This window comes from Saccopteryx bilineata, chromosome 4, assembly GCF_036850765.1.
Source record: "Saccopteryx bilineata isolate mSacBil1 chromosome 4, mSacBil1_pri_phased_curated, whole genome shotgun sequence".
NCBI lineage: Eukaryota > Metazoa > Chordata > Mammalia > Chiroptera > Emballonuridae > Saccopteryx > Saccopteryx bilineata.
The window spans coordinates 65,487,121-65,513,559 of NC_089493.1; the positions used below are offsets into that span (position 1 = coordinate 65,487,121).

General features: G+C 37.3%; 1 protein-coding gene and 1 pseudogene across 1 annotated transcript in view; one reads left to right on the forward strand and one right to left on the reverse strand.

The window, feature by feature from the left end:
• UNC13C (unc-13 homolog C) overlaps window positions 1–26,439 on the reverse strand; it is a 665,319-nt gene that overhangs the window by 44,321 nt on the left and 594,559 nt on the right. The gene's annotated exons all lie outside the window — the stretch shown is intronic.
• LOC136335250 (small ribosomal subunit protein uS15-like) lies at window positions 21,531–21,980 on the forward strand (annotated as a pseudogene).

Sequence of the window (26,439 nt, forward strand, 5' to 3'; positions counted from 1 at the left end):
TCCACAGTGATCCAGTAATAGATTCATAGGTGACCACAGAACATAGAACTTACTTCTTTAAATGATCAGTCAAGAATGTTCACCCAGCAAAATATTCTCAAGGAGCAGCAGTAAAAACCATTTAAAAAGCAAACAAATCCAAGAGATGATAAATGCAATCAATAGTAGGTCCCAGGGTCAGAGTATAAGGCTGAGAGATCTTTTAATACCAAAGACTTTATTGCAGGCCAAAAAGAACTGAAGAACTAGAGGCTAGTGTAGAAACAGTAAAATGTAATTCTCATCATTACAGTGATGCAGCTGCTCTGCAGGAGGCAGCCATACGAATATGAACTCTGCAGAAACGGCATCAGAGTTTAGTAACTGTGTATTGCTCTGACCTTTCAATCAGGAACTGGTCTAACCTAATGTAATTTAGCAAACATAACATAACAAGATGGAAGGGACTGTAATGAACAGAGTAAATAACATTTGTCAGAAGAGAAATAGAGAACAGATATGCTTCCACTTCCCAGCAGATAGAGCGAACACAGGAAATTTACTGCAAGAAACTCTCTGCATTTCCTTTCTTCTTCTTTTCTTCTTTTTCTCTCTCCTTCCTTCCTTCCTTCCTTCCTTCCTTCCTTCCTTCCTTCCTTCCTTCCTTCCTTCCTTCCTTCCTTCCTTCCTTCCTTCCTTCCTTCCCCTTTTCTTTTCTTTTTTCTTTTCTTTCTCTCTCTCTGTCTCTCTTTCTTTTTCTTTTGTCTATTTTGCTTATTGATCATTACATAAGACTGACTAAGACTTTGGAATCTGGACTATGTAAATATTAAGTTACTGTCTAGGATTTAAAAATAAATGAAATAGACATAATATTTTTCATTTGGTTTTTAATATATTGTATTTAACTTGCCACTTTCCCAGGTATAGTGACAATCCCCCACAAAATGAGTGCTTTGCATTCCTACATTCAGAAAAGTGGAATAAAATATATACCTAAATAACTATTTGAATATATTGGTTTTGTAATAGGCAAACCTTGGCTCTACCATTTACTAGCTTTGCCCTTGGCACTCATTTTACCATCTATGACATTCAATTTCTTTATTTTGGAACTAAGATAATTACAACTCCTTCATAATATTATGAGGTCAAAATGAGGTAACACTGGCTGACCTCACTCTCTACCACATATCAGATGCTTACGAGTGTTAATCCCTTTCTTTATGTTCCTTTACTTCAACTTGGGTAAAATAACCTATTAACTTTTGTTTAAGAATCCACTTTAACTAGGAAAAACAAATAGATGTTATTTTAAAGGAAAATATCTGATGTGTGTTGATTTGATTTTAGCTTTGATTTAATCTAGGCCTTAGGTTTGATTAAGCAGAATAATTTAAACATCTGCTCATTGATAATGCTTATTTTCTTGCAACAGCCTTGAGTTCCACCTCACAAAATCTTCTTTAGGTGTTGTCTTCTTTCTTATATTTAATAATCAAATTTCTTGAGTGTATTTTCTGTATTTGTTCACTTATTTCTCATTTAGTTTTCTGTCATCTCATCTTGCAGCACAATACTACTGGATGTTGAGAATCTCCAATGATATTTTAAAGCCATATATATATATTTTCCAGTTTCCTGCTATTTGTTTAGCCCTTGGTCTTTCCATGGTTGGCTACCTCCTTGATATTTTTCCCTTGGCTTTCTTCATTACTTACTTGGTTCACTGCTTACTTCTCTAAGTTACTTTTCTTTCTGTCCTTTTTGTAACCTCCTCTTTTCTTTTAGTATTTTGTTATGTGACATTCCCCAATATTAGTCCCTGGACCTTTCATTAACACTCTTTTCTTAGCTTTATAGTTTCAACTTTTGTCTCAATACTATTAATTTGTAAAGGTGATGAAATGACAGTAAAATAAAGTTTGACCCCTAGGTTCCCTTAAGGAATTCACAAGTGGGCCACAGGATTGACGTGGAACTATCTTTTAGTGAAATACAACCTTTGGCATGATCTACTGACCAAATACAACGTACATGCATTCTTAAATTTGTTTCCACACAAAGTCTTTCAAATTAGAGATGCTTCTTGTGAAAGACTTGCAAAATTTTATAAAGGTCATATATTCTCATCATTTTGAGAAAACTCCAAGCCTTGAATCCTTGCTCTCATCTGTGACAGAAAGCCAGAGATTATTCAACCATATTATGTGTTTAAAGAGAGAGAATCAGAAAAACATAATCTCTCTGGTTTAGGAAGACCATGATTTCTGTTACAATAACAAATGAGGACAGAATGTGTTTGTTTCATAAATGTACTTCTCTTTTATAATTTAAGAAAATAACAAACCATTACCAAAAACAATTTTTTTGTTTTATTGACAGAAGTCCTCTTCACAGAAAGAGAAACAGGTAACCCAGCAACGACATGTAGTGGTTTCATGGGCAGATGTTCTTTGTGTTCCAAAGAAGCAGAGACCACATTTGGCTGGAGCAGTGCTCGGCAAACTCATTAGTGAGTAGAGCCAAATATCAACAGTACAACGATTGAAATTTCTTTTGAGAGCCAAATTTTTTAAACTTAAACTATATAGGTAAGTACACTCCTTATTGAGGTAGCGCCTACATGTGATATTTTGTGGAAGAGCCACATTCAAGGGGCCAAAGAGCCGCATGTGGCTTACGAGTAGCAGTTTGCCGACTAGGGGGCTGGAGTATGGCAGCTAGCCTGGTATATTCTTCCTGTCTGCAAGGAGTCATTATCAACAGTTGTAGACAACACTGGCCTAGTGTCCATGAATAACGTTTAACACTGAACAGTTCCTGCTCTGTGCTAGCTGAATCTTAGTTGACTGAAACCATCATTGAGTCATTCATTTATTCACTCAGGTGTCCATCAACCACTTACTGGGCTCCTACGTCTCAGGCACTTAAAGTGGTGTAAGTCAGTGGTTCCCACCCTCAGGTTGTACATTAGAAACATCTGAGGACTTTTCAAAACACACAGAAGTGAGTTTCATTCCAGGCCATTAGAATCTCTGGGGTGGAGCTCCAGCAATGGTACTTATTAAAAGTTTCTGTACGTATTTAGATATGCTGCCAAGGATAAGAGCTACAGGTAAAGTGACTCCCAGGCAAGACATGCCAACCTCTGTGGGAGTTTGTGGGCTCATGGAGAGATAGAGAAGTAGACAGGCACCCACACACAATTCAGTGGGATCTGTGTTATTTATCATAGGGAAGATAGGGAATTTGGGCAGCACACAGGAGGAGCACATAACGGAGGTGAGGGGTGGACTTGCTCAGCATGTTAGGGAAAGCTTCTCCTTGGGCCTGGTGCTGGAGCTGACCGTCAAAGGCCAATTTCAGTGATCCCCCCTCTGCATTGTAGAAGCTTCCCTTTTCCTAATAGTGGCCCCTCTTGGCTCTCAGCCACCTGGTCCAGACTAGGACTGAGTACACTGCCTCACTGACAGGCACCAGATGGGGATTATCTGACCTTTCCTTGGAGTCAGTTTGCCTCTTTTTGTTTTTCTTGCTGATCATCTCATTCACCTAGTAGGTTCTGTGGCCTGTGTCTCAGGCAGTGACTCCTAACACCAAGTTAGTTCCCCTGCTGATGTAGTATCCTTTAGAGATGAGAGACACACTCATCTCAACATAGAGAACAGAGCTGTTTTTAGGTAGGCCTGGGTTCAGATTATTTATTAGACTTTAGCCTCTACTTTTCCTTAAAGCACGGGGAAGACTCTACTTTGTTTGATTTTTCTTATGTCATCTGTTATAATGGCATTTCTCTTCAATGGCCTTTCAGAATAATAGCAACTGTGAGTTGCTAAATGTCTTCTAGAACATTGCTGCCACAGGGCTGCCCTATGCTGGCCCTGGGTGATGTTGAATGGGAATATTATCCCACCAGAAATAACATCATCTTAAGAGTAATTGCTGACTTTAGAAGATGAGAAAGGAGTCTACCCTCACAGGAGTGGCCTTTTGTTTTCTGGAACCAATATTTAGAACTGGGAATTGGGGAGTCAGGGGAAGCAGAACTCCTTAAGGATAAAGGTATCAGTGATTCCAAAACACTTATATGTCCCAGTCAGAATAGGGTGTCTATAAGCAAATCTGCATCTAAACCTGGGGGGCAGGGGTGTTGCCACAGTGACTTTTTCTGGTTTAAGTATAAATGCAATTTCAAGTTTGTAGTTGTTTTTTTTTTAATTGAAAACAACCTAGAAGTGTTAGACCAGGCATGGCCAACATACAGCCCACGGGCCGGATCTGGCCCGCGAAATGAGTTTATGTGGTCCGTGATTAAATTTTTAATATTCTCTACTACTTTAAAATCTCAGCTACTCAGAAGCAGAAGTGTCTTTGATTATTGGAAATTGAGATATTAAGAAGATTATTGGTTGAATGGATTCGCGATACTTCTTTATTTTTTTAAAAAATTTCATTATAAAGATTGACAACTTTTGTACTCATCTGTAATTGATATGAACTATTTGACGTTTAGCAGTGATATGAAACCCACATTCTTTTAGGTGGAGTTTGCCAGTGTGCACCCAAGATCAAAGGCATTGTAGCATAGACAATAGATGCAGTTAATAACTGAAAATGTGTCCAGGCTGTTTGTAAAACAAAATAATTGTTTTATATGAGATATAACCTCTTCAAGCTCATTCTATTAATTAAATATTGTTTTGACTGATTGTGATACAGTTTGGATATTTATATAGTATGTAATTATATTTTTATTAAAATAATATTGTATATTAAAATTTTTTCACTCACATTTATTCATAAACAAATTACATAATAAAATTTTGTTTACTTAAATGAATCATTTTTGTATTTAACATTTTTTAATTTTAATATTTCATCTGGCCCATGAAAAAAGTTTTCTTTCTAATCTGGCCCGGGGGCAAAACTGTTGGCCATGTCTGTGTTAGACACATAGTTAGTACAGCTTAGCTCATCTATATGATGAGAAACTATACATTTTTTAAAACTCATACTTTCAGAGATTTTTAAATAGAACATGAAGGTATTATATCTTATCACTGGAAAAAATCAGGCCACACTATTATATACAATATGGTATATATAATGCTGGGACATGGATGACAATGGAGGCCAGCTGGTCCAGTACAGGGTTAGGAAAAGGTTGACTTTATAAAGAGAAGGACCAGGGTCCAGGTTTCAGATCAATAAACTAATAGTTAAAACATCAGAAGCAGATAAGTCAAAGGTCTGGACACTGGGGTATCAGGCATCTTCAGCCAGAGGGGAGTTAAGGATCTGCAAATAAGCGAGAATGAACACTTAGATTATGGTAATGAAGACAGTGGAAGTGTTGTGTTCAGGAAGGCAGGTTGAGAAAAGTCATGCCTGGGAGTGAGCTTTCAACAAGGTCTAGTTAAACAAAGAAGTTCCCTGTATCCTTACCATCCTTCTATGAAGGAGTTTGGGGTGGAAATGGCTAAAATCTGAATTGGAATATTAGCAACTGAAGTAATTTCTATATATGGCTAAGAATGAGCTCAATACTACAAACAGGGTTCTAGCAGCAATTAAACTATGAAATAATAAACCACCAGGCAGATAATCACCTCTCAATTTATAAAATAATATACAATATACAAAATAATATACTGGACACTCACAGAGTGTCCAGTAAAGTTGTTTTCTAAATATCAAATAGTCTTCCCACTAAAGATTCATGAATCTTTTCCAGAAAAAGTATGTAGAATATGATAAAATAAATTAAACAGGATTCTGTGAAGATGGCTGAAAGAGTGGCAGCCTAATTTTTGATCTTCCTAAAACTACATAAAAACATACAGAGCAACTACTTAGTGAAATAAAAAATCCAAGGAACACATTTCCCATGAAACAGTTGCCAAGGTAGCCCCAGCACCCTTAACTATGAGAATGCAAGAGGCACCACTAACTGCCACAAGGCTTCTGTGTCATCGGTGTCTGTGTGGAAGAAAGCATGGGGATATCCGGTAGATTTGAGAACCAGAGAACCCCAAATTAGCCACCTGGAAGATACTGAAGGCCAGTTTGAGATAACATCTGAGAATTGGAGGGGATCTGCCTGACTGAGAATAGGTGAGTGCACAGGGAGCAGAGTAAGGACCTCTCTACATTAATCCTGCTTATTGTTTTACTAAGGGATGGAACTTGAGTCCATTCAAGCCTCTGGACCAAGCAGCCAATTTGGAGAAACACAGAAGAGCATGCTGAATCACCCTCTACATTTTCAATTAGGAAAATCCAGACTGTGGGACACTATAATAAAGCAACTCATGTTCTTCAAAAGATAAAATGCAAAGAAAAGAGATGGGAGAGGAATTTATAAATAAAAAGACTTTAAAACATCAGATTAAAAAGAATGAGCAAGATGAAACTATTGGGTATAAAACTATAAAGAGGCACAAGGAAGTGATTATATGTGAAGGGAGAATGAGGGTGTGACTGGAACAGGACACTTAGGACAGGACAGCTTCTGGGGTGACTGGAAAAGTTCTGTTGTTGACTTTTGTGAGCCTTTTGTCCTATGTGTTTCTCTATATCTATTTTACTGAAGGTAAAAAAAGAAAATACTTGAGGCCCTGGCCAGTTGGCTCAGCAGTAGAGCATCAGGCCAGCGTGTGGAAGTCCTGGGTTCGATTCCCGGTCAGGGGGCACAGGAGAAGTGCCCATCTGCTTCCCCACCCTTCCCTCTCTTCTTCCTCTCTGACTCTCTCTTCCCCTCCCACAGCCAAGGCTCCATTGAAGCAAGGTTGGCCTGGGTGCTGAGGATGGTTCCATGGCTTTCCCCTCAGGTGCTAGAATGGCTCCGATTACAGGGAGCAATGCCCCAGATGTGCAGAGCATTGCACCCTGGTGGGAATGCCAGGTGGATCCTAGTTGAGTGCATGCGGGAGTCTGTCTGAATGCCTCCCTGCTTCTAACTTCGGAAAAAATACAAAAAACAAAACAAAACAAAAAAACTCGAGAACATAATATCTGTTGATAATATAATCTAAAAAATATTAAAATATTCTACGTATATGATATTAGAATGGTGGTAAGCACTTAAAGGATATGCCTGTATCTCATTTCTGTTAAGATGGCTGGGGGTGGGAGGATTCTCTTTCTACTCTTAACTTGTTTAAACTCTGTCTCACTTTCAGCCCAGTGAAATTTATTTTTTCTTTTTTTTTTTTTTTTTTTTTTATAATTTTATTTTTTTAATGGGGTGACATCAATAAATCAGGATACATATATTCAAAGATAACAAGTCCAGGTTATCTTGTCGTTCAATTATGTTGCATACCCACCACCCAAAGTCAGATTGTCCTCTGTCACCTTCTATCTTGTTTTCTTTGTGCCCCTCCCCCTCCCCCTTTCCCTCTCCCATTCCCCCCTCCCCCCCGTAACCACCACACTCTTGTCAATGTCTCTTAGTTTCAGTATTATGTCCCACCTACGTATGGAATAATACAGTTCCTGGTTTTTTCTGATTTACTTATTTCGCTTCGTATCATGTTATCAAGATCCCACCATTTTACTGTAAATGTTCCGATGTCATCATTTCTTATGGCTGAGTAGTATTCCATAGTGTATATGTGCCACATCTTCTTTATCCAGTCATCTGTTGATGGGCTTTTTGGTTGTTTCCATGTCCTGGCCACTGTGAACAATGCTGCAATAAACATGGGGCTGCATGTGTCTTTACGTATCAATGTTTCTGAGTTTTGGGGATATATACCCAGTAGAGGGATTGCTGGGTCATAAGGTAGTTCTATTTGCAGTTTTTTGAGGAACCACCATACTTTCTTCCATAATGGTTGTACTACTTTACATTCCCACCAACAGTGTATGAGGGTTCCTTTTTCTCCACAGCCTCTCCAACATTTGCTATTACCTGACTTGCTAATAACAGCTAATCGAACAGGTGTGAGGTGGTATCTCATTGCCGTTTTGATTTGCATTTCTCTAATAGCTAAAGAAGATGAGCATCTTTTCATATATCTGTTGGCCATTTGTATTTCTTCCTGGGAGAAGTGTCTATTCATATCCTCTTCCCATTTTTTTATTGGATTGTTTGTTTGTTTGTTGTTGAGTTTTATGAGTTCTTTGTATATTTTGGATATTAGGCCCTTATCTGAGCTGTTGTTTGAAAATATCATTTCCCATTTAGTTGGCTTTCTGTTTATTTTGTTATCAGTTTCTCTTGCTGAGCAAAAACTTCTTAGTCTGATGTAGTCCCATTCATTAATTTTTGCCTTCACTTCTCTTGCCATTGGAGTCAAATTCATAAAATGCTCTTTAAAACCCAGGTCCATGAGTTGAGTACCTATGTCTTCTTCTATGTACTTAATTGTTTCAGGTCTTATGTTTAGATCTTTGATCCATTTTGAGTTAATTTTAGTACAGGGGGACAAACTGTAGTCCAGTTTCATTCTTTTGCATGTGGCTTTCCAGTTTTCCCAGCACCATTTATTGAAGAGGCTTTCTTAGCCCAGTGAAATTAATCTGTTGTTCTCATTGAAATCTAGAAGTAATTGTGTTCATTGCTCTGGGTAGTATGTAAAGGAGCTATTATAGTAATTAAGGTGTTTCAGAAATAAAGTTATTTAATCTACCCCCAGACTGCAAAGCTCCATGGAAACCACCTCGAGCGTTGCTTTCTTTGGATGCTTTCTTGGTCCTCAGAGGCCAGTAAGAAAATAATCTTTTCTCAATAGCTGTTAATTGATGAAGAAAATGTTGCCTTTTGAGTGTAAGCCAGGCAGAACCAGGCAAGAAAGGGGCTAGTTAAGAGGGCAGCAAGAGAGGCTGGGGAGCTAGCCGTGGACCACAGGAGGAGTGAAGCAGGGGAGAGAGCAAGTCAATACTCCCATTTTTCCCAGATGGGGCAGGAGGTGGAGAAAAATACTGCAAATACCAGTTCTGCACTATTTCCTTATCTTTATCTGTGTCCACTTCTCTGTTTTGAGGGGGAACAGGACCTTAGATGAATAGTGGTAGCCCCAGGACTGACCCTGGATGATTTTATTTCCTTCTTCCTGTTGTTAAATTCAACAGCAGACAAAACTCCTTTAGATTAGGGGAAGAGGAAAGTGAGACAGATTTCTGGACTGTTCAACCTTGCCCCCAAAATAAAAGAGCATACCATTCATAATCAGAGGATGTCTTGCACTCTCTGTGATCTGCAAAATTATAATACCTTTTGACTGCTGACAAAGTCAATGAAAGTCAAAGTTAATTTTTATTACCTGCCTATAAAAAAAACTGATGCAAATAAGGCAATTGCTACACCAACTTTTATGTCTTTCTTTTCTTCTCTGCTTGTTGATGACTATCCAAACCCTCCCCTATGCTTCATTGAAAAGCTAGGTCTTGCTCCTCCTATGTCTTAGCCAATTCTTACTATCAATTGCTCTCTCCTTCCTCTAAAACCATAGCACTGTCCTATAATGCTCTTATACGCCTGGCTTAGATTATATCATTTTGTTTATGGACTATTCCCTCAATAAGTTATCCTTTCCTTAATGTTACAAACCCTATTATTCAGACTTCTAAATTTTTTTGTAGAATATAGAAGAGTTCCTGGCATATAGATCATCAAAATATGTTTGTTGCTTGGTTTATTTCACTCACAGACATTGCTTGGCATGCTACGTGTTCTTTGAAATTAAAGAATTGATAGCTAGGAAGAATGCAGAAGTTCACTCCAATATAACTCAATCGTTTAGATTATAGACTACCTGAGAGTAGGGGCTGAAGTATTCAATGCTGTGTCACCAACATCTAGAATAGTGATTGGTTCACAATAAACACTTAGCAAACTTTAGTAGCATAAATAAAAAAATGATCCATCAATCTCTGGAGTTCTCTTAAGGTGTAAAAGAACTGACTTTTTTTAAGAGCAGAAAAGAAATACTTCTCTTGTATATATAAAAAAAACTGATATGATAAGAATGTTGTTCCGTAATTCAGAAATGTTGTTCATCAAAAACACCTGAAAAAATAAGGCACCAAAAAGTAACTTGTAATGAGTTTTCAGGTGTTGTGATTATTATGCATTCAGCACTATGAAAATACTACTATATATGGACAAAGAAATCTAATAGGTTTCTTATCATCTAACTTCATCTAACTGAGGTCATCTTGTTTTTCAGACTAGACCTTTTGTTCCAGCCAATCTAACTTGCTGTCCATGCCCTGAGCACTGCTTGCCTATTCCTACATCTTTGTTTTTGGTGATACAATTTGATGTCCACGGAAAATTCCTTTTTCTCTAAATCATATGTCTATATCAAGATCCTTTTATAGTCTTTTCTTTTTTACTCAGTGTTACTTGGAAAACAATTCTGTTCTTTTGGGATTTACGGAGACCTCACTCTAATAAGATCAAGCAACAGTCCAGAACCTACCATATTCCCACACCAATATGTGCTTCCCTGAAACAATCCTCTATGGTTCTGTCCTTACCTCTGTCCTGGTAAGTTAGATCATGACACTGTAGAGTAGGTGTCCATTATTCTCGTGGGCCCAAAGCACTTAATAAAATAAGGGTTAATAAATATTATATGCCTGCTAGTTACACTTATAAAATCTTTCTAAAAATAAACAAAAATAATCAAAACAACCAGTAGTGATATTTTGGTAAGAATGTGGAGAAAAGGTAACTCTGTTGGTGACATTGTAACTTGGTGGAGTCACTATGGGAAGCAATATGGAAGGAAGTTTCTCAAGAAAATTAAAACAGAATTATCATATAACCTAGCAATTCTACTTCTGGGTATTTATTCAAAGAAATCTAAAAGAGTACGTAATTAAAAAGATATATGAACCTTGATGTTCATTGCAACATTATTTACAATAGCAAGATAGACAAAAGGATAAAGAATATGTGGGAATGTGGGACATGTGTACAATGGAATATTATTCAGCAATAAAAAAGAATAAATTCTTGTCATTTGCAAGAACAGGAAAACAGGGATGAATCTACAGGGTATTTATTATATTAAGTAAAATAAGTCAAAGAAAGACAAATATCATATGATTTTACTTATATGTGGAATCTATAAAACAAAATAAAGAAAAAAAACAAACAAATTCATAGACACAGAGAACAAATTGATGGGTGGTTGGGGGGATAGGTAAAAAAGGTGAAAAAATCGAAAACAATCTATTTTGTGTGGTTTTTTTTTAATTTAACAATGGTAGGAACAATCACTCTCTTTAAGTTCTTCCAGGGCTCTGAATTCATAATGGTCAAATATCATTGGAAAATCTTATTTTTCAAAACTTGGACAATCTTACTAAACAGAGGAAAGTATATAATTGTAGACAAAAATTGTAAGAATGATTGAAAGGAACTATAGAGGAAATATAAATTACGTCACACATTTAAAAAGATACAAAACCAAAGCAAAAAAAGTTAAGAGCCCAATGTAGAAAAAATTGCTCAGGTTTTATTATTTACTGATTATACCTCTAAAACTTGCATAAATACTCATTTTTAGTAGGAAATGTATTGGATGTTTAGTAGAAAATGTGCCAGATATGGAATCCTGAAACAAGAATTTGTGTCCTAGTCACTACTGATGTGCCTGAGTGAGTCTTGAACCTCAACAAACCTCTATTTACTCTATTGATAAGATAGGAATGATAATATTTTTCTACCTATGCTTCTGTGTGAGCATCAAGGAAGATCATGAATACAGATATATTTGATACACTCTAAAATAAACTATTACTATAAGGTCTGATTTTTACAAGGCACTTAAGCAGGAAGAAGTGGGATGGTGAGAAGAATAATAGAATAGACCGTTTTTTTTCTGCAGTAGCACAATTGCTGATTTTTCATTCAATAAATATTTATTGAGCATCAGGCACCAGAAGTTTAGAAATGAAGAAGACAGACAAATAACCCTGCTATTATTTTTGAAGAAAAGCTTTTCAAATTCATGAGCATGTATTTGCATTTTAGTTTAATCCATTTTTATAAATGTCATTATGAGTCATCTAAACGAAACAGGTTTATATTTAAGAGATTTCCATGAACAAATATATATGTGGAAATATTGCACAGTATATCCATCAGCAAATTAAAAGTTAGGGGAAACTGCTTAACTTTTAATTTTAAGTCAGAGATCCCAAGACTAATTTGACCACAGGACTTATTTTTGTTTCTCTATTTTTCCCATTATAGCCTCTATAATTACTCTAAAGAACAACTGGGAAACACTGAGTTATTCTTACTTGAGAGTTATTTTATTTTTTTTAAGTAAGAGGAGGGGAGATAGTGAGACAGACTTCCATATGCACTGTGACTGGGATCTACCCACAACCCTCATCTGGGGCTGATGCTTAAATCAACAGAACTATTTTTAGCACCTGAGCCTAAGAGGCTCACACCAACCAAGCTATCCTCAGTGCCTGGGGTGACACTTGAATGAATGGAGCCACTGGCTGCCAGAGGAAGAAGGAGAAAAGAGGGAGAAGAGAAGGAAAGAGGGAAGGGGATAGAAGCAGATGGTCACTTCTCATGTGCCCTGAGTGAGAATTGAACCTGGGACATCCACATGCTGGGCCGACGGTCTACAACTGAGCCAACTGGCCAGGACTTTCTTTCCCTGATATTAAGCCAAACTCTGTCTTGCTGGAATACAGCTAATGCCTCAATTAAAGAAAAAATCACTATTGTGCTCCATGAAAGTTAGGTATACTTGGAAAATGGCTTACATTATTGCCTGGATATATTATTATTTATAGAGAGTCAGAATAAAAATTTTATTTAATGTATTTGGTGTTCTAACACCTAGATATCATTAATGTTAGCAGTCTCCTATAAGATTTCTGATACAATGTATCAATGCACTCTTCACTAATTTATTTACTCAAATATATAATATTCTGAGTTATTATGTGTTAGACAATAGGTTGCCAGCCTTTGAGAAAATAAAAGTCTAGTTCTTTGTTATAATTATTGCATTTCACACAGCTGGGACTCTCTTGTGCCCTTCTGCAATGCCTCAGTATTGAGATGATTTTATGTGCCTAATAGTGCTTCCTTCTCTTCCATATGCTTTTCTCCCACACATATCTGTGGTATTTAAACTAAGATAAACCCCTGCATGGAGGGCCTGAAGCAGCTGGAAATCTGATCTGGAGGTGCTGTGGACTGTCTTTCTAGCAGAGGACCCTGGGTCCTAAAGGTGAAGGAAGGTTTATCCTAGCCCTTATCTCCTTGAGAACTTGGTTGGATTCTTTGGCTCACTGCTGCTGCTGCCCTTGGCTCTTCTCTTTCTCTGGGTACCCAGTTCTCTTGCCTGTGTAATACTTTATATAATTATACTACTTGTTCCTGGTGATTTATCTCAATTGGCTTCTTAAGTAATTGTCATATATGTGTATATGCCTGTACACAGCAGGAGGTAACTCCTCAGTGCAAGTCTGGGACCTAAAGTGATTTGATAGACTATTTAAGTTCCAGTTCATAAATGAAAAAAGGAAAACCTCACGATCTATACCTCTTGTAGACAGCATCCTTATAAGGGACAAGTTATCTAAAAGTCACAGAACAGCATGTTCGGCATATGATATAGTAAAGAGTCTTTTACACATAACACTTCTGGTAGAAAGAATTCCCAAAGTTGAAATTAGTATACATATATGTCATTAAAAATGAAATTTTTGCCCTGGCCGGTTGGCTCAGTGGTAGAGCATCGGCCTGGCGTGCAGGAGTCCCAGGTTTGATTCCCGGCCAGGGCACATAGGAGAAGCGCCCATCTGCTTCTCCACCCCTCCCCCTCTCCTTCCTCTCTGTCTCTCTCTTCCCCTCCCGCAGCCAAGGCTCCATTGGAGCAAGGTTGGCCCCGGGCGCTGGAGATGGCTCCATGGCCTCTGTCTAAGGCACTAGAATGGCTCTGGTTGCGACAGAGCAACGCCCCAGACGGGCAGAGCATCGCCCCCTGGTGGGCATGCTGGGTGGATCCCAGCTGGGCGCATGTGGGAGTCTGTCTGACTGCCTCCCTGTTTCCAGCTTCGGAAAAATACAAAAAAAATAAAAATAAAAAATGAAAGTTTTGGTAAATGTATTCTCTAATATGAAATATATACATATTTCTGTGCTTAAAATTTTAGACTAAGCAGTTCAAAAGCTGTCCAGTTCAGCTAGAGTTAGTCATGTTGGATGTTTGAGAACCCTGAAGCCAAACCCTAAATACACAATTAGACTGCTTTGAATACATTTCTTTCATTGAAAGTGTGTGTGTGTGTGTGTGTGTGTGTGTGTGTGTGAAAGAGACAGAGAGAGGGACAAATAGGGGCTGACAGGAAGGGAGAGAGATGAGAAGCATCAGTTCTTTGTTGTGGCACCTTAGTTGTTCATTGACTGTTGTCTTATATGTGCCTTGACCTGGGGCTATAGCAGAGTGAGTGACCCCTTGCTCAAGCCAGCAACCTTGGGCTCAAGCCAGCAATGTTGGGCTTTAAGCCAGCAACTTTTGGGTTCAAGCCAGCGACCATGGGGTCATGTCTATGATCCCACACTCAAGCTGGTGAGCCTGCACTTAAGGCTGTGACCTCAGGGTTTCAAATCTGGGTCCTCCGCATCCCAGTCCGATGTTTTATCCACTGTGCCACCCAGATGTGGATTAAGGTTGGTTGAGGCTGCAGGCACAGAAGAAAATATTGGACCCCTTACATTAGGAAAAAGGGTAAAGTTGGGGTTTTGCGCGGCCCTTCAGAAGTCAGGGCCCAGGGTGCACCACTGTCTGGTCAGGTTCACTGAAAGTTCTTAAAGTCATTTTCATATTTAACATTTGTTTGCTGTGAGGAAACTGTTAGCTATTTCATTTAATCATTTTCAAGAGACTGAGTGAGTAATAAAATGAATAGAAGATTATTTTTCAATTTCTATACAATATCATGTACAAGTGACTTGAAAATTAAGCCTGTTTGAGTCAAAGAATGAAACAAATAGAAGCTGTTCAAGAATTTTAAATTTTTTCTGGAGAAAAATGTTATATATTTGCATCACCCAACATACTGTTAGTATGACTAATAAAAATATATATGGCCATGTAGTTTTCTTGATAAAGAGATCAAAACACAATCAACCCAGTTTATTTAAACAAAAATGATTAAATATCACTTATCTCAAAATTAAGAATCCAGTTATAAAGTATCTACTATGTACTAGGAATTATTTTAAGAATTTTACATATATTGATTCATTTAAACTTCTCACCAACCATACTCAGAGGTACTATTATTAAAACTTTACAGATAAGAAATTTAGGCATAGATAAATAATAACTAAGGTTACATAGTAAGTGTCAGAGTCAAAATTTAAAGAAATCAGTAATATGACTCTATTTGCAAAGGAGAGTTCACTTTCCTTGAGAAACAAAAAATTTTCAAATATATTGGCATTTTATTTGTATGTCGGCAAGTAATGCTTGGGGTCTAGGGCTACTCAATGAGCCATCTTATTTAGGATTCTCTAATCTCTACCTTTTAATTATGCCTGGTCCAGAAATGAATTCAAAACTCATCTTCCTGAGACTAAAGACTAAACAAAATGTTTCATCCATGGTGGTGAGTGCCCTGGACCAATTTTATTGTCTTCTGAGGCTTGGTACAAATGCACAATGAATCATCATCCCTTCTTTTCTTAAAAAAAAAAAAAAAAAAGTGGTGTCTCAGGGTGTCTCAGTTATTAAAACATGTGCAACTGGAGTCTCTTAAATATTTTATTATTGAGTGTATTGATATCATACATGAAGAGATCAACTTTGCTGTCCTGTTATCTGTATCTACTATATGTGTTATATATGTATAATTTCACTAATCCCTTCACCTCTGATCCAATCCCCCTCATCCCCCTTCCCTCTGACAGCTATATCTCTGCTCCCCATGACTCCGCCTCTGCCTCTATTCAGTTCCTCAGTTCACTGTGTTCATTAGATTCCACATATAAGTGAGATTATATGATTTTAATACATTTTAATTCTGCTGCTCATATAAGACAACCAAAGATAGGCTGATGAAAATGAATAATGACTATAGACCAAAGTTGGTTTTACTTAGTGTCCATAGCATCACTTTAAATGTAAAAAAATAAATAAAAGATTGATTAGTGGGCTGGTTAGTGGAAAATGTTCCATATTTGTAGTTGGAAGAATTTGAACCCATTACCACTACTTAATATCTATGTGTCTCTTATAAATCACTCAGTCTCATCTTGTAGCCTGGTCTTCTCATCTGAAAGTGGGAATAGTCTTGTCTTTCTTATAGGGTCACTGAGAGGACCAAGTGTAATACACAGGTGGGCTTTGTATAATGTACATTTGTACCATAATGTTTATCTGTGATTCACTAATCTTGTTATCTGTTTAACTGTATAAACACTTCATGCTAACTGATTGCACCAGTGGACCTCAATATAATAAAGGCCATATATGACAAACCTTTAACTAACATGAATGGTGAAAAACTTGAAATTAGGAACAAGACAAGGATGTCCACTCTCACCACTCTTACTCAGATAGTACTGGAATTCTTAGCCAAAGCAATCAATCAAGAGAAAGAAATAAAAGGCATTCAAATTGGGAATGAAGAAATAAAAGTGTCACTTATAGCAAATGACAGGCATGATTTTTTATATAGAAAACCCTAAAGACTTCGCCAGAAACAAACAACCTATTAGAAACAATAAGCAAATACTGTAAAGATGAAGGATATATAATCAATGAAAAAAAATCTACTATATTCCTATATACTAACAATAAAATTTCAAAAAAAAGTCATAAAAAACTATTCTTTTTGCAATTACAACAAAACAATAAAATACCTAATAAACTTAATAAAGGATATAAAGGACCTATACACTGAAAACTATAACACATTATTAACAGAGATTTAAAAAGACACAATAAAATAAAAAGATATTCTGTGTTCAAGTATTGGAAGAATCAACCTAGTTAAAATGTCCATATTACCAAAAGCAGTATACAGATTTAATTCAATCCCCACCAAAATCCCAAGGATGTTTCTAAAAGAAATAGAACAACAATAAAAAAATTATCAGATTTGTATGGAACCACAAAAGACCCCAAATAACAAAAGTAATCCTGACAAGAACAAAACCAGAGGTATCATACTACCTGATTTCAAATTATACTACAGAGCAACGATAATCAATTCAGCATGGTATTGGCAGAAAAACAGACACACAGACCAATGGAAAAGAATTGAGAGCCCAGAAGTAAAACCACATATATGGGCAAATAATTTTTGACAAAAGAGCCAAAAACATTCAATGAAGAAAAGAAAGCCTCTTTAATAAATTGTGCTGAAAAAATTGGAAAGCCACATGCAAAAAAATGAAACTAGACTACAGTTTGTTCCCATGTACAAAATTTAATTTAAAATGGACCAAGACCTAAGTATAAAATCTGAAAAAATAAATTACATAAAAAAAACAAACTAAAATTATGGACCTTGGTCCTAGACAAGATTTTATTAATTTGACTTTAAAGGCAAGGAAAGTAAAGGAAAAAAAATAAATGAATAGAATTATATTAAACTAAAAGCTTTCTACACAGCAAAAACAAATAAAAACATCCACAAAACAAAAAGGCAACCATCTGGATTGGAGAAGATATTTGCCAACAATAGCATTGACAAGGGATTAATATCCAAAATATATAAAGATTTCATAAAACTCAACACCAAACAAACAATCCAAAATAAAAAAAAATGGGCTAAAGAGCTGAACAGACACCTCTGCTAAGAAGACAGACAAACAGCCAATAGATATATTAAAAGATGTTTAACCTAAGTATTAGGTAAATACAAATCAAAACTACAATGAGATACCTCCTCACACCTGATAGAATAATTATTATTGACAAGAATAGTAATAACAAGTGTTGAAGAGGTTATGGAGGAAAAAAAACCTTCATGCTGATGGGAATGTAAACTGGTATAGCCACTATGGCAAACAGTCTGGCAATTCTTCAAAAACTTAAGGATAGAGTTACCATATAACCCAGCAATCTATCTCTGGTTACCTACCCCCCAAAATTTGAAAATATTTTTGCAAATATATGAACCTTTATATTTTTTGGCAGCATTATTCACAGTGGCCACAGCATGTAAACAACCCAAAAGTGTCTTTTGATAGATGATTGGATAAAGAAGATGTGGTACAGATATGCAATAAAAGACTACTCAGCTATATGAAAAAATGAAATATTTCCATTTGCAATAACATGGATGGACCTTGAGATTATCATGCTCAGTGAAATAACTCAGAAAAAGCTAAGAATCACATGCTATCACTCATATGTGCAATATAAATGAAAACTCATAGACACAGACAACACTATGGTGGTTTCCAGAGGGAAGGAGGGAAGGAGGGGAGGAATAGGGTAACAGGAGCCAAATATCTGGTGATGGAAGATGATTTCACTTTAGGTGGTGAACACACAATGCAATGTACAGACTGTGTATAATAGTAATGTACACTTGACACCTACATAATTTTATTAACCAATGTCACCCTAATAAGAAAAACTTTCTCAAAAAGAAAAAAAAAAAAAGATAATAAATAACTGTAACATTTACCTAACTTTCAAATTGGCTTACTCCAGAGGAAATGAAAACTTGATTTTCTTCATTTCCATTTCCATTACATCGATCTATTTGTTCACTCTTTTTAATTTCTTCACAGTGGCTTTCCTGCCTTTCATTATGATTCTTTTTTTTTTATTTAATGGTGTAGGAGATAGGGCTGTATCAAACCTTTGCTCTGTTTAATTTGATTCTACCTTGGGAGTTATTATTGTTAAGGGGGTGCTCTATCATTCCTGTTATCTTGCCCCCCCCCCACTTTTTTTTCTTTTTGCCTTTTCAGTTAGAGAGAATTCAGTGTGTTTATAAACCAAGGGAATAAGATAAATTTGAGTGGAAAATGAAGTGAGACATACCTGCATATGACAAGATAGCAATGCAATTTTGAGCTAAAATAGATCTAACATGTTCTAATTCTTTCATAAAGATTTCACATTATAAACATATATATAAATAGCCAAGCATTACACAGAAACTGACTTTTAAATCCTTTACATAATATTGTTCGCAAACAAAAAGTAAACTGAAAATAATTAAAAATAACCCCTCTTTTTTTGGAATAACAGGTTGGGATCAAGGGTCTAGTGTCTTCTATTATATATTATATATATAATAGAAGAAAATATGAGAAAAATGTGTAGGCCTGAATGATAACTTTGGCAACCATGAACATGTTTTTGTTTTTCTTTCATAAAGGCCTTCCTTGTTGTAGCTTTCAGATTTCTAATTTTTTAATTTTTAATTTTTGGTGTAGTCTACCTGAGGATCTTCCTTTGAGGTTGTCAAATGCAGGCTTTCATTTGAAAAATAACATTTTTATTGACTCCATATAGTGCTTTTATGCTTTCTGACTGCTCCTTTTATCTAGAGGTTTCTGGCTAGAAACCTTTGCTAAAAGTAAAAATTGACTACAGTTATAGTTTGCAACAAACACGTCAACCTGAGTTAGCTATTGGTGGATCTCACTTTAGGGAGTATCTCTAGGTAAGGGTTAACAATGGTTCTCAAAATGTGGCTCCTACCCCGGCACCATCTGCAGCTTCTGGGAGCTTGTTATGGATACAGATTCTGACTCCACACCAGACCTCATGAATCCAACAATCTAAGAGCGGGGTCCAGCAATCTGTGTATTAACAAACCCTCCAGATGATTCTGATGTGTACTAAAAAGTTTGAGAGCCACAAGTTTACTGTTACAGAAATGCTAAATGAGGTGACACATACAAAAGGTCAATATCCTTAGGTCCTTCAGATGGCACCGAAGGCCATTATCCTGTTTAACAATGGGTCAGGCTAATGGCAGTGATGGTCAAAATTCATATGTTTAATAGTTGGCCCTATTCATAAGCATGCTGATTTACTCAAGGACTCACAATGTGTTACAAACTTGTCCCTTCTGACTCAATTAGAGAACCTTTAAGGTGCTAGCAGCAAAAGTGTTTAAACACTTTATATGATATTTATCCTGATATTTGTCCTGATATTCATCCTCTATTTCCCGGCAACGCCTTTCTTTTGAGTGGCGGCTGGCTCCATGACTTTCCTTTTCCACCTGTGTGTGTGCCTTTTCTCAGAGCTCACACCCACCCCTAGGATTCAAATTCACCTCCTCAATGTAGTTTCAGAACTAACTGCTCTCTTAGCGACATCTCCCATCTGCCCAGTGGACACAGTCACTTAGATATCCTGCTATTAACACTTGGCAGAAAAAATAAAGCTGAATTCATCGTTTGCCTCACACGGATCTGCAAGTTACCTAAGTTTACCACTCCTCCTTTCCTTGCTTTTCCTATAATGGTCTGAAGGTTATTGCTTTCTATTTCTCGTAGTTACCCCTTCTTGTCTATTCCTACTATTAGTATACTCCAGGGGTCCCCAAACTTTTTACACAGGGGCCAGTTCACTGTCCCTCAGACTGTTGGAGGGCCAGACTATAAAAAAAAACTATGAACAAATCCCTATGCACACTGCACATATTTTATTTTATGTAAAAAAACAAAACGGGAACAAATACAATATTTAAAATAAAGAACAAGTAAATTTAAATCAACAAACTGACCAGTATTTCAATGGGAACTATGGGCCTGCTTTTAGCTAATGAGATGGTCAATGTCCAGTTCCATTATTTGTCACTGTAAGAAGTGATATGATGTGCTTCCGGAGCGGTGACACATGCGTTCCCGCATCACCGGAAGTAGTACTGTACGTGAGTGACGCCACACTTTGCGGTGCTACCACATACAGTACTCCAGGAGCACAGGATGCATCTCACTGACCACCAATAAAAGAGGTGCCCCTTTCGGAAGAGCGGCAGGGGCCGGATAAATGGCCTCAGGGGACCCCCGCCATACTCCCTCTCTTCCTATGCAAAAGTAGACATCATAGCATGAGCGCTTTATATTCTTTTATTTGACCACCTCCCCTTTTGGGCCTCTTTCTAATTACAGATCCGTCTCCATACTCCTGGGCCTGGCATTTAAAGCTCTCCAAGTTCTGATCACAGCCTACTTCTTCCATCTCCTGTCCATTCCTCCTCCTTGCAGATATTTACTCTGGTGGTTCTTAAACTCAGTCAGTGAGAAGGCTGGTTAAAACAAACTTTTGGGCCCTACTCCTGCAGTTTTTTGCTCCTTAGGTCTGGGGCTGAAGCCCAAAATTTTGCATTCCTAAGAAGTTCTCAGGTGTTAATGGACCGAATGATTGTGTCCCCTCCCCACCCTGCCCTCAATTCAATACTGAAGCTCTGACTTCCAATGTGACTGTATTTGGAGATGGGGCCTCTAAGGAAGTAACAAAGATGAAAGGAGATCAAATGAGTGGGGTCCTGCCCCAACAGGATTAGTGTTCTTAGAAGAAAAGATACAAAAATACTAGCCTCTTTTTCACTGCTTGTCTGCTGCCATCATGGGTCACATGTATACTCCAGGGAAGGGCTTATCCGAGTCAACTCTGCCCAACCTCCCCACCTGGCTGAAGTTGATGTCTGAGGATGTGAAGCAGCAGATCTATAAACTGGCCAAGAAGGGCCTGACTCCCACACAAATCAGTGTGACCCTGAGAGACTCACATGGCATTGCACAAGTTTGTTTTGTGACAGGCAATAAAATCTTGAGAATTCTTAAATCCAAAGGACTTCTAATCTTCCCAAGGATCTCTACTGTTTAATTAAGGAAGGTGTTGCTATTTGAAAGGTTCTTGAGAGAAACAGAAAAGAGTGCTAAATTCTGTCTGAATCTGATAGAAAGTTGGATTCACCGTGTGGCTTGATGTTATAAGAGCAAGCAAGAACTCACCCCACCCCTCACCCTCAATTGGAAACATAAGTCATACATAGCCTCTGCCCTGGTTGCATAAAATACCTGTATACTCAAGCAATAAAATCATTGTTTAACTAGAAAAAAAAAAAGAAGAGGAAGAGATGCTTAAGAGCTCACTCTCTCTCTCTCCACCATGTGAGGACATCATGTCATGGCAGCCACCTAAACCCAGGAAGAGGGCTCTCACTAGAAATTGAATTGACCAGTACCTGCAGCCTCCAGAATGGTTGTGAAAGCCACCCAGTGTGGGGTATTCTGTCCTAGTGGTCTGAGCTGACTGGTACCCCAGGAGATCCTGACTTCACTGCTCTTGGAACTGCACTGAGAAGCACTTCTCTAGTTGTTCCTAAAAGGTCTTTGTGTCACCTTGCTTCTGTGCCCTGCTGACACGCCTTTCTCTTCTCCTCCCACTACTTTAATCACATCCATTCTTCTAAGCCACCTTCAACCATACTTCTTCACTGAAGCCTTCCAACTTTCCTGCCCACAATAATTTCTCTCTTTTCTCAAAGCCCTTAGTACCTGTCTTTAGGTTCTAGTATTTAATGTAAGCTACCTTGTATGATTCTTTTCCCTGCATATGCTTATTCTAGCTTCTTTTAAAGTTCCTTGGAGCAGGGAATTTTCCCATGTCTTATACCCAGCATAGTGCTTTGTGCACAACAAAAGTTCAATAAATATATGATTATTTGGCAACCATGGACTTTATGGAGAAGTTCATAGAAACTGCAGGTTTGAGTTCTTCAGGTGCTAGTATAGGTTTCTTGATAATTCTGAGAGCCTCTTGGTAATGTAGAGGAACAGCTCACGGGGGAGCACATGGTTATTGGGTTCCTTGCTTAGAGAGCCATATCTTAAAACAAACAGTTTCTCTTTTTTTCATGTTTACAAAGAAAAGAGGTATTATTTAGATAGTGCATATAATAATGATGATGATGCACTAATAATGAACATTTATTGAGAGATTGCTCTGTGCTAGGTGTTTCATGTATATTACCACTTAATATCCTCCAAGTGACCAGTGGACTTAGGAGTTACTATGCTATCTATTTTACATATGAGAAAACTGAGGCTTAGAGAGTTTAAGTGACTTTTGCCAAAGTCATATTATCCAGGCAAAGGCAGAGGAGCAGGTGCATGGTCTCCTACTTCCTTGTCTAAACACACCAATTTCTTGCCCCTTCTTATCTTTAAGCAAATTAATGCCAGTAGTTAATACAAATCTGATTTCCAACCTTTGACATTTAGATTTACTATTTTCCTTCCACTTGATACAATTCATATTTCTTTTTAAAAAATAAATTAAACACTTAAAAACAAGCTTTAACTTCTAGTTCTAAGGGATCGCTGAAGGGGAAAACATCCTTTGTCGTTTGTTGGAAGTGAGTTATAAAGGGCACGTGGAGGTTGAGAGGCAAGAGTCTGCAGTTTTCAATTCATGTCACTGACCTCATTGGTCATAAAGCCTGTTCTCAGTAAATAAAGATGGACATTATGGCTCAGTGGGTCCAGAGAGTTTGTGTTGCATTTTGCTTGCTTGATTCAGTGATTTAGAGAATGCTTTTCTGTCATCTCAGTTAGTCAATATTTCCATAAAATTCCCAAGCAACTGATTCTAATCTCTTTTTATTTTTTAATCAACCCTAAACCAATAACAACAGCAATAACAAAAACTTTAAAGAGTATCATATCAATAGTTACCCACAATAAGAAAATGTTATGTAATTTTGAAAACACCTGGTTTATCATTGACTTAGTTTTTGTTTAATTTTAATCAATGCATTATTCAATCACTCTGTTGGATAACTGTCTTCATAAAATAAAATGTATAAATTATTAAATTACATATACACATAAAATGTGTGAAAATACAATGTGTGGGTAGATCCTACTTTAAACAATTCTCTTACCCACAGAGCAATTTTGAGATCCATTGAGTTGTAAGGAGAAAGTTAAACTTAGCTATTTATTCCACCCAAAGAATTAAATCCACATTCTTGAAAGACTTCAGAATCTACCATTTTTAATTACTTATACCTTTGTATTCAATTAAACTAGTTTATATAGCAAAGTATGTTCCTCATATCTCTTTTCAAAGGAAAATTATGATTAAAAAAGAAATACCTGGATATTTTAAATAATTGGAAAGTACAGAAAATTATAGGCAGGCAGAAAAAAAATCCACCATAATTTCACCATGCTGAAGTAAATATTGCATTATTTTGGAATCTAAAAGAAATTTAGTATCACAGATCTTGACTAATTTAACAAGCTTTATTTCACTAGTCCTCATCTATTCTACTGAATGGACTAGATCTTGAATCTGCCCACATCTCTCCACCCTGATTTCCACCAGTCCAGTATAAGTTACCTGCCTGCTTCTGTCTCGCCTCCCTTGGTCTTTTCCCACACTGCACCCTTGCTCAAGTCACTTCAATGGCAACTATTGCCTGTGGGTGAAATGACCATCTCTAAAAAGCACCCAGAATCAGTGTGGAATATCAAGCCAATAATACAAAGATCTCTGAATGACTTTGCAGGGTTGTTGTGAGGCTCAAGTGAGAAAAAGGTTTTCAAAAACGCCTATAAACTAGTAATCTGCAATTGTGAGCTGTTATTAGGTAGATCTTTGTATTCAATGTCAAGTGTAAAGCTTTTTTATTTGGTTTGGTTTGGATTTTAATTTTAATTTTTTGGTTTTGTTAAATTTTAGAAAAATAAACACACAGTTTTCAGAATTATTTGAAACACAATGTTAGCCTTTGAGAGGCAAGAAACAGAGAACACTGTCAGTCAGAAACCTATCAGTCTAATACCACTGATAGTCTGATTGGACTAGGAATGAGATCTGGTTCTCACCCAACTGAGAAATGAAAAGATGCACCACAAACACAAACCACACAAACCACACACACCACACATCGACTTAACATGGGTAGTGTTATGAAAAAAATAAACAAGAAAAGCATACCTGTTTTGAACTAGACACACACTAAGATAAGTTCACTAAGAATGATACATAGGATACAGCAAATATCTGCTTATTCTGTGCTGTGAGGACTCTTATATTTGGCAAATGATGTCACCAGTGACTCCCAGTTATCTCAACTTGACTTCAGGTTTCCACAGAAAATGAGATGCTGGGCAAGAAACACTGCATTATGAGAAAGTGAGATCTGGGGTTTTGATGCTCTGGCCAGACTGTAATGGAAACATTTCTATAAGTGAAAAGCTAGTATAGATTTGTGCTTAAACTGGACATCTTTGTCATCAAAATATGATATTGTTTCTTACTCCAAAGAGAAGTATTCTGATGCTTGACTTGATTATTTTAACATGTTTATCTTTGATGACCAAAATGAAAGAGCCAGCATGAATGATAAACATAAGAAATCCATGAAGAGTTGCCTTTGTATCAGTAAGGGTATCAATAGCAAATAAACTGAAACTCAAGGGTAACTTCAGGAAGGTTTAAGAAAGAGATTGTTCATAAAAGTTAGGTGAGGTTAGGAAAAAAAAGAAAACAAGGGATAGTGGAGCTAATACCCCTAGACCATAAAACATGAGGAGCAGAAATAGCTACTGAGGTCCAGAAGGAGAGAGTCCTCTAGGAAGATAATGTTGAGAGAGTCAAAGGACAGTGAGCCTGAGTGGACCATCCCAGAGGAGCCTAGAGAATGAATACCTGACCTCATTCTTTCCTCCCTCAGAGCTTTGCAGGGACTCCCTGCTGGCTGAAACCAAATGGGGAAACAGTGAGTAAGAGGGCTCATAGTTGTCATCAATACAACCCTGCCTCCTGGGGATAGAGTAGGGAGAACTGGAGGGGCAGACAAAAGATATTCAGCATAGCCTTTCATTGCAGTTTACCTAGCGTCTACCACGAAGGTTGGCACATAGTAAATGCTTCTAAAAATTAGTGTAATAAAAATATATGAAATCTGTCAGTGATATACACCAAACACAGCAACATATATTATATTTTTCCTAGTTCCTACTGAGTTTCATGTTTTGGATTGACTACAACACCATGGTTTCAAGAGTTTGAAGAGTTAGTAATTTTATTCTCCCCATCTAACTTTACATGCCCCTTTGTTTTTCTCCAGTGGCATTTCCAGTTTTCTACCTTGAATGAAAACTACTGAACAGTATCAATGGGAAGACTGTCAGCATTTTTCCCTAAGGGAACAAATACACTTGTGGGTGGAGGGCAGAGCACATTTCTAGCAGCTATGGCTGATGCAATGCTGTGAGAACACTCCAGATCCCAGAACCCTCCTGGGCACACCCAGGAAGGGAGCTTGCCCGCAATAAGGAAGTGACTTAGCGCCAACCATGCAGCTCCCTGACCTTTTCAGCCATTGGCTTTGAGGAACACACTGTAACACCCTATAGGCTGAACCCATGTATATAAGCTAGCTTACTTCCTGAATAAAGTGGATCTGCATCACTGAACCTGGTCCCTGGAGTTGGGTCTTTGCATCTCCGTTGTCCTC